Source organism: Peromyscus maniculatus, chromosome 6, assembly GCF_049852395.1.
Source record: "Peromyscus maniculatus bairdii isolate BWxNUB_F1_BW_parent chromosome 6, HU_Pman_BW_mat_3.1, whole genome shotgun sequence".
Taxonomy (NCBI): domain Eukaryota; kingdom Metazoa; phylum Chordata; class Mammalia; order Rodentia; family Cricetidae; genus Peromyscus; species Peromyscus maniculatus.
The window spans coordinates 115,821,854-115,837,057 of record NC_134857.1 but is presented as its reverse complement, the minus strand read 5'-3'; positions in this window follow the sequence as shown (position 1 = coordinate 115,837,057).

Below are 15,204 nucleotides of genomic sequence, written 5' to 3'. Positions count from 1 at the left end.
CTTATTGAGAGAAGCCATGTGTGTCCTGACAGGAACCTGGTGGTCAAAACTAGGAAATACTAGTAAAGGTAAAGAGAAGCACCTCTCAGTGGCCAAAGGAGCCATTAGGTGACTAGTGAGCCCAGATATTCGAGGGAGAGGAAATCAACCCAACTGAGGCTGGGAATGGCATAGCTTGGTCTTCTGGTAGATCAATCCCAGTTTTCTAAGAAACCACCATATAGATTTCCATAGTGACTGTATAAGTTTGCACTCCCACCAGTAATGAAAGAGTGTTCTCCTTGCTCTACATTCTGTCCAGCATGAGCTGTCACTTATATTTTTGATCTTAGCCATTCTGACAGGTATAAGTTGGTATCTCAGAGTTGTTTTGATTTGCATTTCCCTGATGGCTAGGATTGGCATGATATTGTGTTCCCCCAATATATTGTGCATCCTAATAAATTTATCTGGGGTCAGAAAACAGAACAGCCACTAGATATAGAGGCCAGAAAATGGTGGCGCACACACCTTTAATCCTAGCATTCAGGAGACAGAGATAAGCCTGGATCTCTGTGAGTTCAAAGCCACACTGGAAACAGCTAGGCATGGTGACACATGCCTTTAATCCCAGGAAGTGATGGCAAGAAGCAGAAAGGTATATAAGGTGTGAGGACCAGGAACTAGAGCCTGGTTAAGCTTTTAGGCTTTTGAGCAGGAGTTCAGCTGAGATCCATTTGGATGAGGACACAGAGGCTTCCAGTTTGAGGAAATGAGATCAGCTGAGGAATTGGCGAGGCGAGGTTAGCTGTGGCTGGTTCTGTTTTGCTGACCTTTCAGTGTTCACCCCTATACCTGGCTGTGTTTGTTTTCATTAATAAGACCTTTTAAGATTCATGCTACAAAGGATGTTGAACATTTTTTAAGTCCTTAACCACTTGAGGTTCCTCTGTTGTGAATTTTCTGTACAGATCTGTTCCCCATATTTTAATTAGATTATTTTTTTTGATGTCTAGTTTCTTGAGTTCTTTATATATTTTGGAGATCAGCCCTCTGACAGATATGGAATGGGTAAAGATCTTTTCCCATTCTGTAGGCTGCTATTTTGTCCTATTGATGGTGTCCTTTGCCTTACAGAGCTTTTTGGCTTCATGAGGTCCCATTTATTAATTGTTGATCTTAGTGGCTGTGCTATTGGAGTCCTATTCAGGAAGTTGTCTCCTATGCCAATGCATTTAGGGTTATTTCCCACATTCAGTTCTACTGCGTTCAGTATATCTAGATTTATCTTGAGACCTTTTATCCACTTGGACTTGAGTTTTGTGCACCAGTCTTGGGTATATACCCAAAGGATGCTCAATCATACCACAAGGACACATGCTCAACTATGTTCAAAGCATCTTTATTTGTAATAGCCAGAACCTGGAAACAACCTAGATGTCCCTCAACTGAGGAATGGATAAGAAAATGTGGTACAAAAACAATGACATCAGGAAATTTGCGGGCAAATAGATAGAACTAGCAAAAACCATCCTGAGTGAGATAACCAAGGCTCAGAAAGACAAAAATGGCATGTGCTTACTTATAAGTGGATATTAGCTGTAAAATAAAGGATAACTATGCTACAGTCCACAGACCCAGACTAGGTAACAAGGAGAGTTCAAGAGGGTGACACCTGGATCTCCCTGGGAAGAGGAAATAGAAGAGATTTCCTGAGAGAAATCTGCTGGTGTGTAGGGATGGGAACATGAGTGATCAGGTTTTGGGGGATGAAGAGGAAGAGTACAAAGATAATGGAAAGGGGAGGGGTTATTTTGGGATCAGGTAGAAACTTGGTGCAAGGGAATCTCCCCGTAATCTACAAAGATGACCCCAGCTAAGACTCCTAGCAATAGCTGATATGTAACTTGAACTGACTATCTCCTATGACCAGGTAAGACTTCAAGTGGAGGGACTGGGACACCAACCCAGCCACATAACCTTTAATGGGCAGTCTGTCCTGCCTATGGAATGGGCTGGGGTAAGGGTGCCTAGAGATAATGGCCAACCAGTGACTGGTCTAGCCTAAAACCCATGCCAGGAGAGTAAGCCCAACACTGACACTGCCTGGAGCACCAGGACCCACAGGCTAGAGGACCCTGTTAAGATAGAACCAACATAACGATATTCTGCTATATTCATAGATTGGTGCCTAGTCCATTGTCATCAGAGAGGATTCATCCAGCAACTGATGGAAACAGATACAGAGACCCACAGCCAAACATTAGGCAGAGCTCAGACAATCCTGCAGAAGAGGGGGAGAAAGGATTATAGGAGCCAGAAGGGTCAAGGACACCACAAGAAAACCCACAGAATCATAGGGGCTAACCTGGGCTCATAGGGGCTCAGAGACTGAACCGACAACCAGGAAGCCTGCATGGGACCGACCTAGGCCCTCTGCATATATGTTATAGTTGCATATATGTTGCAGGTGTATAGCTTGGTCTTCTTATAGGACTCCTAACAGTGTAATCACAGGTTGTCTCTGACTCTTTTGCTACCTTTCAGGACCCTACTCCTCATATGGGAACTCCTTGCCTAGCCTTAATACAAGGGGAGGTGCTTAGTCTTACTGCAACTTGATATGCCATGTTCTACTGGTATCCATGGGAGGCCTGCCTTTTCCTAAACAGAAATGGAGGAGAAGTGAATTGGAGGATGGGGCAAGGGACTAGGAGGAGAGGAGGGAGGAGGAACTGTGACCAGGATGCAGAATTAATTAATTAAGTAAGTAAGTAAGTAATTTTTAAAAAAAGAATGGCATTGGAGCAGAGGGCTTCATTGGTCTCCAAATGTAGCATTCTCATGATTTCTATGAAACTTTAGTGGTAGGTATATTTTTTAGGCACTTGAAATGTGAATTAAAGTTCGGGAGATTTTAAGGGGAGAATTCAGTATATAAATGATGCTTAAACCCATGAATTCAATTATAAGAATTATGAGAAATGCGGGAAGAAAAATAAAAATGAAAGTTCAGCAGGAATGCACATGAGATTTTATGCTTTCATATGGAAAAACTGACAAGTAATAATATATATAGAAGGCGGGCGACCACAGAGTGGTGTGCTAGTTGCACTCCATGTGCCATAATAAATATATTACATAGTTCTTTGATTCCTATCAGAATATGCTAGGGAAAAAAACACATGTGTATTCATCCCCATGTCCAACAAATCTTCAATCAAGTAAACAAATATAAGACCTTAACATGACTGATATAGCATTACAGTTCCATGTACATATACATGTATGTATGTATGTATTATATGTAAACACAGAATCAAAATAAAACCTATGTCTATTTCCATTAACCATGGATAGGAAGTGTGACTCTGAAAAAAATCCATGAAGACTGGACTGAAATGAGCCAAAAAAAAAAAAGAGTAGATCATCTTAGTGTATATACAAATCACAAAATATTAGAATAGCAGATCACTAGCTTCAGTCTAGCTAGCTAAGCTAACTCCTGAGCTGAACTCTTAGCCAAAATGACTCTTTAAGGAACTGGGTCACCTCCCCTTACTCCTCTCCTCAAATCCTTTGGTGGCTTTTCTTGCTTCTACTAAATAAATATCAAAGCCATCCATCTGGCTGGCTGTCCCACCTGACTGGCTTCCCATTACTGCTCTGCCTTCCTGCCTGCCGCTCCTACTTACGCAATTCACACTCTAGCCAAGTGGCTGGTGGGCTGCTCCCTCTACAGTGCCAGGTGTGTTTTTGCCTGAGGCCTTTCTCCCCAGCTGCTCTCTCTGGGTGACACTCCTCTGCAATCTGAATGATTGCTTCACTCTGCTCCAGCATCACCCTTGAAATGAGTCAGATGAAGGCCTAAACTAACACACTATTTAATATAATCTGTCTTGCCCTGTTTGCCTCCTTCTCAGATTCCCCTTAGCTTATTTACCTTTGTGTCCTTATTATTTATATCTCTACTACAATATATAATTATGGTATTTCAGAAAACCTGAGTTGGCAACTTTAACATATACATTGATTTTATGCAAACTGAAAACAAAGGCAACAATCTGACCATGATATTCTATCAAGTATTAGATGTATATAATTATATAGTTGTGAAAATGTGAGGAGAAAAATCCATTTAGAACTTTGGGAAAGGCATTTTTATGTTGACCAGATTTGTTTTTGTCTCTGCATCCCTTTGCCAGGATGTAAATCCCTATGGTAAAGGTGTTTGTACATTTTGTCTAATGACATACCACAAGGTTACTAGAATGAGACCTGGAAGGTAAGACCTTCTTCCTTATGGTTCACATATTTTTGTGACAGGGTCTACAAGATGGCCAAACTCATTGTGTATCTCAGTCTGGCTTTGAACTAACCCTCCTGCCTCAGCTTCCCAAGTGTTGGAATTATGTGCACACAGCACTATGCCCAGATAGTGGCAGATTCTTAATAAACATCTACTAAATAAATTAAGTTGATGATCTGGAAAGAAATGACACGGATTTCTTAGTAAAAATCAAGTCAAATGAAGAATGGCTGTCACTCAAAGATCATAAAGTAGTAGCAAAGTGGACCCAAAGTACCACATATGCAGGAATGAACAGCTATTGGTTTTGTGAGACTTGGGATGAGGACATTTGCAATTGAAGATATATAGGCAGGGTGCATTATCTGTATCAGTAATGTATTGTTGCAACTTAAAACTCTACACTTTGCTATCCCATAGTTTCTGTGATACACAAATTATTGAATAATACATCATATAATTGGAGTCAGTGTCAGAAATCATGTCATCATTACAATAAATGAAGAAAAGGCCTTTGGCAAAATCCAACATACATTGAGATAAAAGCCTTGGGAGGAACAGGGAGAGAAGCAATCTATTTCAGTATAACCAAGGCTGTATACAGTAAACACAGAGACAGCATTTTGTAAGTGAATAAAAACTCACAGTGGTTCTCACCCTTCCTAATGCTGCAACCTGTTAATACTGTTCCTCATGTTGTAGTGACCCCCCTCAACCATAAAATGATTTTTGTTGCTACTTTATAACTGTAATTTTGCTACTCTTATAAATCATAATGTAAATATTTGTGTTTTCTGATGATCTTAGGTGACCCCTATGAAAGGGCCATTCAACTCCAAAAGGAGTCTTGACCCATAGGTTGAGAAACACTGCTCTAAAATAAGTAGTAAAACAGAGTCTGCTCCCCCGTTCTTACCAACACACTGCTTGAAGTCTTAGACTAGTTCAAGTAAGAAAAGAGGAAGAACAATCTTTAAAATACAAATAGGGAAGAGTATCAGTTACTTTTCTGTTGCTGTAATAAAATAACATGACCAGTCAACTTACAAAATGAAAAATTTATTTGGCTTAAGATTTTAGAGGAGTAAGAGTCCATCATGGAAGGGAAGTGTGGCAGCAAGCTACAGCCATGGTGGCTCTAACAGGAAGCTAAGCGCTCACATCCTGAGCTACAAGCGTTAAGCAAAAAAAGCAAAGTAGAAATTATATGTCTTTAAACACTCAAAGCCCACTTCCCAAGGATATACTTCCTCTAGCAAAGCCATGCTCTCTATCTAAACAGTGCCACCAACTGGGAACTGAATGCTCAAATGCCAGAGACCATGGGGGATTCAAACCACCCTAGAGAGAAAAAAGTCACACTCTCTATTTGCACACGATACCTGTAGCTAGAGTTTTCCTGGTTCTGCCTGGCTCACAGTCAGGGCAAATCTCTCTTACCTGCCAGTCCTACAGCCGCTCAGACCCAACCAACTAAACATGTAGAGATTTATATTGCTTACAAACTGTATGGCTGCAGCAAGCTTCTTGTTATCTAGATCTTATATCTTAAATTAACCCATTTCAATATATCTATACCTTGCCACATGGCTTATGGCTTACCTTACATCTTGCTTGTCATGGCGGCGGCTGGCAGTGTCTCTCTGACTCAATCTTCCACTTCCCAGAATTCTCCTCTCTCCTTGTCCCACCTATACTGCCTGCCTGGCTACTGGCCAATCAGTGTTTTACTAGTTAACCAATCAGAGCAATTAATTAACATACAGAACATCCCACAGTAAATACCCATCTATTTAAATACTTTAGGAATCCCACAGACTCTACCAGAAAATTCTTTGAACTGAAAAATACTTTCATCAAAGCAACAATATACAAAATCAAAGTGCAAAAATCAGCGGCTTTCTTGTGCCAGTAACGAACATGCTAAGAAAGAAAATTTTGTTTTGTTCACAACAGTTTAAATGTTACTGTACAATGAAACCAAGCACGTTAATAAGAGACCTGTGCAGCGAAGTTTAAATAATGAAGAAAGAAATAGAAAAAGACACTAGAAGATGGAAAGGCCTCTTAAGGTCATTAGTAGAAAGAATTAATACCATGAAAATAACTACATTACCAAAAGGAATCTATATATTCAACACAATCTCTATCAAAATTCCAATGGCATTTCTCACCTAAATAGAACAATCCTGAAATTCATGTGGAAGCCACAAAGAACCCAAATATCGTAAGCATTTATGAGCAAAGGAACAAAGCTGGAGGCATCACAATACCTGATTCCAGTTTACATTACAGAGCCATAGTAACAAAAAACAGTGAGTTTCTGTCAAAACAACAGATGCATAGACCAAATGAATAGAATTGATGACTCAGAAATAAACGCTCACAGTTACAGCCATCTAAATTTTGACAAAGATGCCAAAAGCATACACCGGAGAGAAAGATACCATCTCTAACAAATGGTGGAAAACTACACATTCACATGTAGGGGGATGAAATAGATCCCTATCTCTCACCATATACAAAAATCAGTTCCAAATGAATCAAAGTCCTTACTGTAGGACTCAAATCTCTGAAACTGTCAGAGGCATGCACAGAGATAGCCTATCAAGAAATCTGCATAGACAAGGACTGCCCAAACAAGACTTCAATAGCTCGAAAAAAATCCCCAGAAGTGACAAAAGGAATTGCATAAAATTAAAAAGCTTCTACATATCTAATTAAGTAATTAAATACAATACAGACAGCCAAAAGAAGGAAGAAAATTTTTTCTTAGCAAAATATTTGACAGATGATTATTATGTAAATTATACAAAGATCACCACCAACCAAAACCTAAATACTAAAAAAACAACCTAATCAATAAATAGGATAATGGAATTGACAGGTGTAGCTAGAGTTTTCTTGCCTGGCCCACAATCAGGACAAATCTCTCTCACCCTCCAGTCCCACAGCCACTCAGACCCAACCAAGTAAACACAGAGACTTATATTGCTTACAAACTGTATGGTCATGGCAGGCTTCTTGTTATCTGTTCTTATATCTTAAATTAACCCATTTTTATAAATCTATACCTTGTCATGTGCCTTGTGGCTTACTGGCATCTTTACATGTTGCTTGTCCTGGCAGTGGCTGGCTGTGTCTCTTTTTGCCTTCTTGTTTTTTTTTTTTTTCTTCTCTGTTAGTCCCACCTATACTTTTTGCCTAGCCTCTGGCCAATCAGTGTTTTATTTATTGACCAATCAAAGCAACACATTTGCCATACAGAACATCCCACAGCAGACTAGTCTCAAAAGACAGAAATGGGTTATAAGCATACAAAGAATGTTCATCATTGTGGAGATACAAGTAAAAAAGACATTGAGAGTCCATTTACTCCAAATCACTAAGAAAACAAGTGATGACTGTTAAGGAGAATGTGGAGAAAAGGGAACCCTTAGATACTGCCTATTGGCATATGAGCAAGTCCAGCCACTGTGGAAATCAGTATGGAAGTTCCCCCAAAACACACACTTGAACTCTTATGCAATCCAGCTATGGCAGTGCTAAGAATATGCCTCAAAGGTTGTAAGTCAGAGTACCATGGAGACACCTGCATTGCCATACTTATTATACACTTATTACAGAACCATTCACAATAGCCTAAGCACCCATCAGTTGATGAAAGGATAAAGAAAATATAACTCCTATTCACAACTATTATTTGCCATAAAGAAGGATGTAATTATGTCACTTGAAAGAAAATATGTAAGACCAGAGAACACGATATAAAGGGAAATAGGTCAGACTCAGAAAAAGAAATATTGTATGTTTTCTTTAATATGTGGGTCTTAGGTTCATATTTATAAAAAATCATGTGTGTATGATGATATTAAAGAAGCATTACAATGGGGAAGGTAGAGAAAGGAGAAGGTATGAGTAAGGGTGGTCAATATGGTGAGATACACACGCGAAATTGTCTTTCTGAAATCCATCATTGTGTTTGATGACCATGTGGAAATGAAATAAATAAAAGTCTATTTTAAACCAGATGTTGACTGAGCTGCATCATCTCAATGTGAGAAAGGATCCCTCTAAAAATATAGCAAGTTAATTCATTAAGTTGTGTGACTCAAGAAAGCAATTAAGAGACTCTTTTGTTAAGATGGACTTCGTTATGGAAGCTGTATACCCACCTTTGTTGCTGATGGCTTGCTGGAAGTCATCATTTTCTACCTATATTCAAGGATTAGTGTGACAACAGAACATGAGTGCCAGGGGAAGACATCATTGTGGAACATCTTGAGCATCAGCTGTACAACACTAGGTGAGGGCATCCTTGGAACTGCTTGTATTGGAAGCAGAATGTGTTTGCCTGTTGGAGAATATGTTGACTCATTCCCAAGTATATATTAAATGATATTCTATGTGAACTCCTCCTTTCAAATCCCATCCATTTTAGCAGTCACTAATTCAGCCTTTAAAATATTTTGAGACAGATAATGTAAAGTGAGAGCAAGTTTGAAAGTACCCCTGGGGAATTAAATTAGCAGGAGTCTGAACAGAAGAGTTGTCTCAAGACACATCTAAAGGATGACAGATTCTGTCTAGTCATCTAATACTCCTTAAAAAACAAACAAGTATAGCGTAGAGTTCTTAAAGATTAGCTTAAGCTATATAACTGATCTTACTATGGTTCAATGTAAATTGTATTTTGTATCCGTTGTTATGAAGAGATTTTGGATGTTTTGAAATACAAGAAAAAATTCACAATATTATAGGAATCTGGAAATACTTAGACTGTAAGAGAATGAGTAACAGACGAAGTGTCTACATTGTGGTACCTCCTTTTAGAGTGATCAATCTCTGATCTTTTCCCAAACATCATTAAATACCAGGTTACATATTAAAGTGTTACAGAGCTTAAGGACAAGTTTGGAACTTTCACCAGGAAGTGTCAGTTCTGGCTCTTCAGTCTTTAATGTGTAAAGTTCATTTTTTATTCTCACTTTCCCTACTGTGAGTAGGATATGTCTCCACATGCAGCCATCTTCCAATTTATTGGTGGGTGTGGGATATACTAACTGTCAGCTTAGCAGCATTGATATGCTTTATATTGTTGACTCAAAAGAGACACAGACAATGGAAAATATGTTAAAAAGGATTAAAAAACGAGGTGTTCTTAGGACCTACTTGATTATGTTAGAGAGAGCGTTTCTGTTGCTCCTACTTGTTTAAGGCTCAAAGAGCTGTTTGGTGGGAGGAGCCTTCTAAAGCAAGAGCTGAGGCTTTTCTGAGAGATTTTTGCACTTACTGTGTGCTTCTGAGCAAGTTACTTCAGGACAAAGGTTTCATAATAAAATCCCTGGGCTTTATTCACTGATGATGGAAATAATCACTCTGTGGGGGAAATTGGCCATCTGTGAGCGGCATCCACTGGGATGCAGAGGTGTAAGTGGGTTGCCCACGAGCCTCCTGGGTGAGTTTCTGCCAAGCTGTCCTCAACTCAGAGACTAATTAAGATGAGAAATTGCTACACAATATTGAAATGCAGCCATTGCAAGATCAGAAAACATTTCTGGCCTCATCATCAATCAGAACCGTGGCAGACTATGACCATACCACGTCATACAGGAGTATCTTGATGTATATTTGGAAATTCTGCTAATTCCCACCTTCTTTCAACCCCAACACCATCATCTCAGTTTGGTGCCGGGAAATTTCATATGCACATGGCTGCAGATGTCCCCATGGCTGGGCCTGACTCCTATGTCTGGTGCTTCTTTCCCATTTTGCAAGATTCTGTCAGATCATTCGATATTTATGGAAGGTATTTAATTTTAAACCACAGTTCACCCCACAAAGTGTAACAGTGGCACACCTTGAAGCTCCACAGCACATCCCACTTTCTTAACCTCCCACTGGCTTCTAATCCATTTTCTGTGTTGCCCCTTCCCATTCCCCTTTTAACCTCTCCTTCTTTCCTTTGTTTATTTTGTTTTGTTTTACATTTGTTTGTTTGTTGAGACAAGGTCATACCTTGTAGCCCAGGCTAACCTTGAATTCACAGCAGGCTTCCCTCTTCACTCTTCCAACTGCAGGGGTTATGGGTTTTATTTGCCAGCCTAACTCCGTTCTTTCTGTCTCTTTATATTATCACTTATATGTATTATTATTAATGATTGTTGTTGTTGCCCCTCTTCTTTAAACACATGATCTTTCATTTTAAAATTCAAAGCCTCCAAATTGGGAAATGATGAAAAAGAAAATAATTTTCAAGAAAATGGTTTTGACGTCAAACTAACTAAAGTGATGTGAGCCTTCTTTCCCTATGATTTCAGTACGAGCAGTCTTGCTTTGTCTTGTTTTATGTTGTTTTTCTTTCTGAAATACAGGTATGACTCTGGGGTATTGCCTTTGAACTTCACATGTAGCTTCTGATATGAACACATCTTATTACCTTTTTAAGATAACGGAAAACCTTCTGAATTATGAAAGAGGTCTAACCTGGAGAACTTGGGTGGTAGCTGTCTGACCGGCACAGATTTTATAATTGTCACTTTTTCTTGGAATGTATTGACTACTCCCTTTTTCACATATTTCATCCCTATTCAAAAGCCCCTCTCCAGAACTCTATTCTTTTCCATTTTTTAAAATTTTAAAATAATAAAATCTCTCCATAAACATGAAAGGACAAGCACTGATAATCTCCCAACATGTGAACAAAGTAACAGGAAGCCAAACCTAATATTCTTAGAGGAGAGAAGAGAAACTTTTGGTGGTGTCACCTCGGTTTATGACACAGAATGTTGTTGTGACTGGTAGCCTGAGTCTTCATTTCCAAACTGGAATAAATACAAGTGCACAGCTTCCCATATGTCATCCAGAGCTCAATAGAATAGTCTAAAAATCAATACAAAGGCTAAATTGCCTCTCTCTCACACTATTTTGTGTTACCCAAGCAGAGTAATTACTGCAAGACTTGCAGAAGCTCCCTTTCCAGTTTCTCCATGGTACAGCACGCTGTTCATACTATAATATAAATCTGTATTTATGAAAGAAAATTACATTTTAATTTGAATTTATCTCATAGCCATCCTTCCAGCTTAGGGACAACATGTCTTTATGCAACCCTTTATTCTAATGTCCCCCAACAGATGAACAAAATACACTATGTAAATAGACTTAAACACATTTCTCTCTTGGTAGGAGTGATTCCAAAGGGAAACTGCTTAGGCAGTGGCTAAGTAATTTTTAAAAGTTAGTTTAAGATTACATTTCAAAAACTCACATCAGTTAGGGTCCTCACAAAGCGAAAGTGAAGGGCCCAAGGCACAGCATGCAATTATCAGTTCGTCCCTCCCCGACATGATAAGTGAAGTAAGGTGACCCATCCTTCTTTGTGTTTGTATTTTCTGATCTCTACCCCAAAAGAACACATTCCCATCTGCTGCTGCTGCTCTTCCTCTTTTGTGAATTTCTATTTTGTTTTTCTTAGAATGCTCAGTCATCATTTTCTTTTACCAAATTGAAGAAACATGTTGAGAGTTTTCAGCTCTTTTCTATCTTTTTGCAAAAGTTTTAAAAGGCTTGTCTTGAACATTTCTTATGCTTTTCTTCATATACCTTCTTCGTTCTAGCAGTCCAACCTCTCTGTTTCTTCTTCTTGGTAACATGGGGATCTCCACATATCTGAGAAGGCTTTGTCTGCTGAGATATTCTGTAATTGTTTTTTATACTTCTTTCAAATATATTATAAACTTCATTTTTTAAATTTAGGCCTTTAATTTAACTGAAATTTGCTTTATAGGATATACTTTCTTTCTTAAAGTTTCATAAAATGAAGTTCCAGCATCTTTCCCATTTTCTAGTCAGCTACTTAGTCAGTAATATATAAGGAATGACTCAAATTTCTTCCAAAATTAGTCTTCATAAGAAATATTGGTCAGGCAGCTAAAATGAATGAATCAAACACCCAGTTAAAAAATCTTTGGGCAAGTCACAGTATCTTTGACACTCCATTTCTCTGTTGTAGGGCTATTGATATAAGATGCCTAAATTAAATCATTATTTTAGTAGTTGAAAGAGTATAACACATGTCATATCCCTAAGGTGAAAAGTGCCTAACTATTCAATGTTTGTAAAGCAACATGATTAAAATTAAACAATTGAGCCAGGCAGTGGTGGCACAAGCCTTTAATCCCAGCTCTTGGGAGGCAGAGGCAGGCAGATCTCTATGAATTCAAGGACAGCCTGGTCTACAGAGAGAGTTCGAGGAGAGGCTCCAAAGCTACACAAAGAAACACTGTCTCAAAAAAAATAATAAACACAATTGGTATTCATTGCCAACTTTCTTCAAAAGCAGAATTGTGCTTTAGAGTGATAGATAAAATAGCAATGAAGACAGACATTAGAAGTGAGTGAGTGAAGGATTAATGAAATACTAGGATGGAGGAAAAGAAAAAGATGATGATGAAGACTTTAAGAGCCTATACCACAACCTAAATTAGGTCTAACACTGTGCTGTAACTTTCTGAAATCTACCTATAGAAAGAGACCTTGTCGCTTAAACAGCATTTGTTCAGGGGCAGTAGTGGGTATATGTTCTTGCTCCTAACACCAGCCTAAGATTTCTCTTGAGATTCTTCATAAAGAGGACATTGTTGTAAGTAATAACTAGTATCCTAAATGGTAGACTTAAAATAGGTGCATGGACAAGAGTTCTGTAGAACTGTTTCTAAGTAAGCTGCTTACATTACTCCATGGGGTGACAGAATAAACATAACATTTCTGTGGTTAGAGTAGTGAAAGCAAGGCTGGCAACTTTCATATTTACTGAAGAGCTCTGAGACACAGAGGGGTAACAGCATATATATATATATGCTTTTGTGCCCTTCATTTAGTATACCCCAAATCTATAGCCCGAATCTTTATTCCACAAGGAAAGTTTTAGACAAAAGAGTCTACAAGCTTATCTTTAATCCTAGGAAAAACAAAATGAGAATGTATTTTGTTTTTCATTCTACTCATTTAAGAAATGTTGAACACTGACTATGAACTAGATAATCTAGATAATATGTTGTGGCTATACAAGTGGTTATTGTAGTCTCATGACCATATTCATCTCTATACATCTATAGATGCTCTTCTACTCAGGATGGGGTAGTGACTCAAGAAGCCTTTAGTAAGTTGAGAAAGTGGGGAATAGTCTCGAATGTATTGACACAGAAAAAGGCTTTCTGAACAAGACACTGATAGCACAGACACTAAGAGCAAAAATTAATAAATTGGATCTCATGAAACTCAAAAGCCTCTGTATGGCAAAGGATATCATCATTTAGACAAAGCTGTAGCCTACAGAAGATCTTTACCAATTACACATCTGATAGAGGTTTAACATCTAAAATATATTTTAAAAATCTAAAAAACACCCACCAGATCATGAAAACAAATAATCCAATTTTAAAATGGAGTATAGAAGTAAACAGACAGTTTCCAAGAGATGAAACACAAATGGCTGAGAAAAAAAGAAATGTTCAACACCATTAATCATCAGGGAATTGCAAATGAAGACTACTTTGAGATTTCATCTTATACTGGTCAGAATGACCACCATTGATAAAATAAATGATGGTTCATGCTGGTAGGATATGGGGAAAGGGGAACACTTATTCATTGATGATGGGAATTCAAACTTGTACACCCATCATGCAAATCAGTGTGGTGGTTCCTATACTAGGAATAGATACACCTCAAAATCTACATATACCATCCTTGGGCATATGCCTGAAGGGCTCTACATCCTACCACAGAGACACTTGCTCATCTATGTTTGCTGCTGTTCTACTCATAATAGCCAGAAGTTGAAAATAGACTAGATGTCCATCAACAGATGAACGGATAAGAAAAACATCTTATATTTACACAATAGAATATTATTTGGTTACTATAGACTTCACCCTCTCCTGAGTAGTGATCATCATACTGTAAATTATTTTGTTCATCACACTATCAGAGAGAAAAGGTACCCACTAACACAACTACAAACCCTGCAATCTACAATGGTGACCTGCCTGCATGATACTCTAGTATACAACAGTGGCACAAGTGCTGTGGGAGTAACCAACCACCACCTGATTGGATTTAAGCCCCCTCCATGAAATGGAGTCCATGCCCTACACTGCCTGGGTGGTCAAAAACCTGAGACTAAGTTTTAAAGGAATGTAGCAATAAAATAACTCCTAACAACATTCCACTATGCTCAAGATTATCGCATTCAGCCATAATCAGAGAAGGTTCCTCTTGCTGTAGATGGGAATTAATACAGAGACCCTGTGGTAGGTGGTTTGAATGAGAATGGTTCCATCTCATATATTTGAATGCTTATTCGCCTGATAGTAGAAATGTTTGGAAAGGATTAGGAGGTGTGGCCTTGTTGGAGGAGGTGGGTCACTAGAAATGGGCTTTGAGATTTCAGAAGTCCATGCCAGGCCCAGTCTATCTGTCTTCTTTCTGCCTGGGGATCAGAATGTAAGGCTCTCAGCTACTGTTCCAGAGCCATGCCTGTATCCTTTCCATAGTGATAATTATGGACTAACCCTCTAAAACTGTAAGCCAACCCCCCATTAAATGCTTCTTTTTGTATGAGTTTTCTTGGTCATCGTGTCTCTTCACATCAATAGAACAGTAACTATCACAACTGGACAATGTGCAGAGAGTGTGAGACTTTGTAACATACAGTGCTAAACTGGATGTCTTCATCAAATTCCTCACCTCAAGACTCAAGGATCTCTGCAGAAGAGGAGGTAAAAAAAATTGTAAGAGCCAGAGGGGATGGATGGCACCAAAGAAACTGTTTTCCAGACAAAACATGATAGATGAACATATGAACTCAAAGAGACTGTGGCCACATAAATAGTGCTTGTGCTTGCACAGGC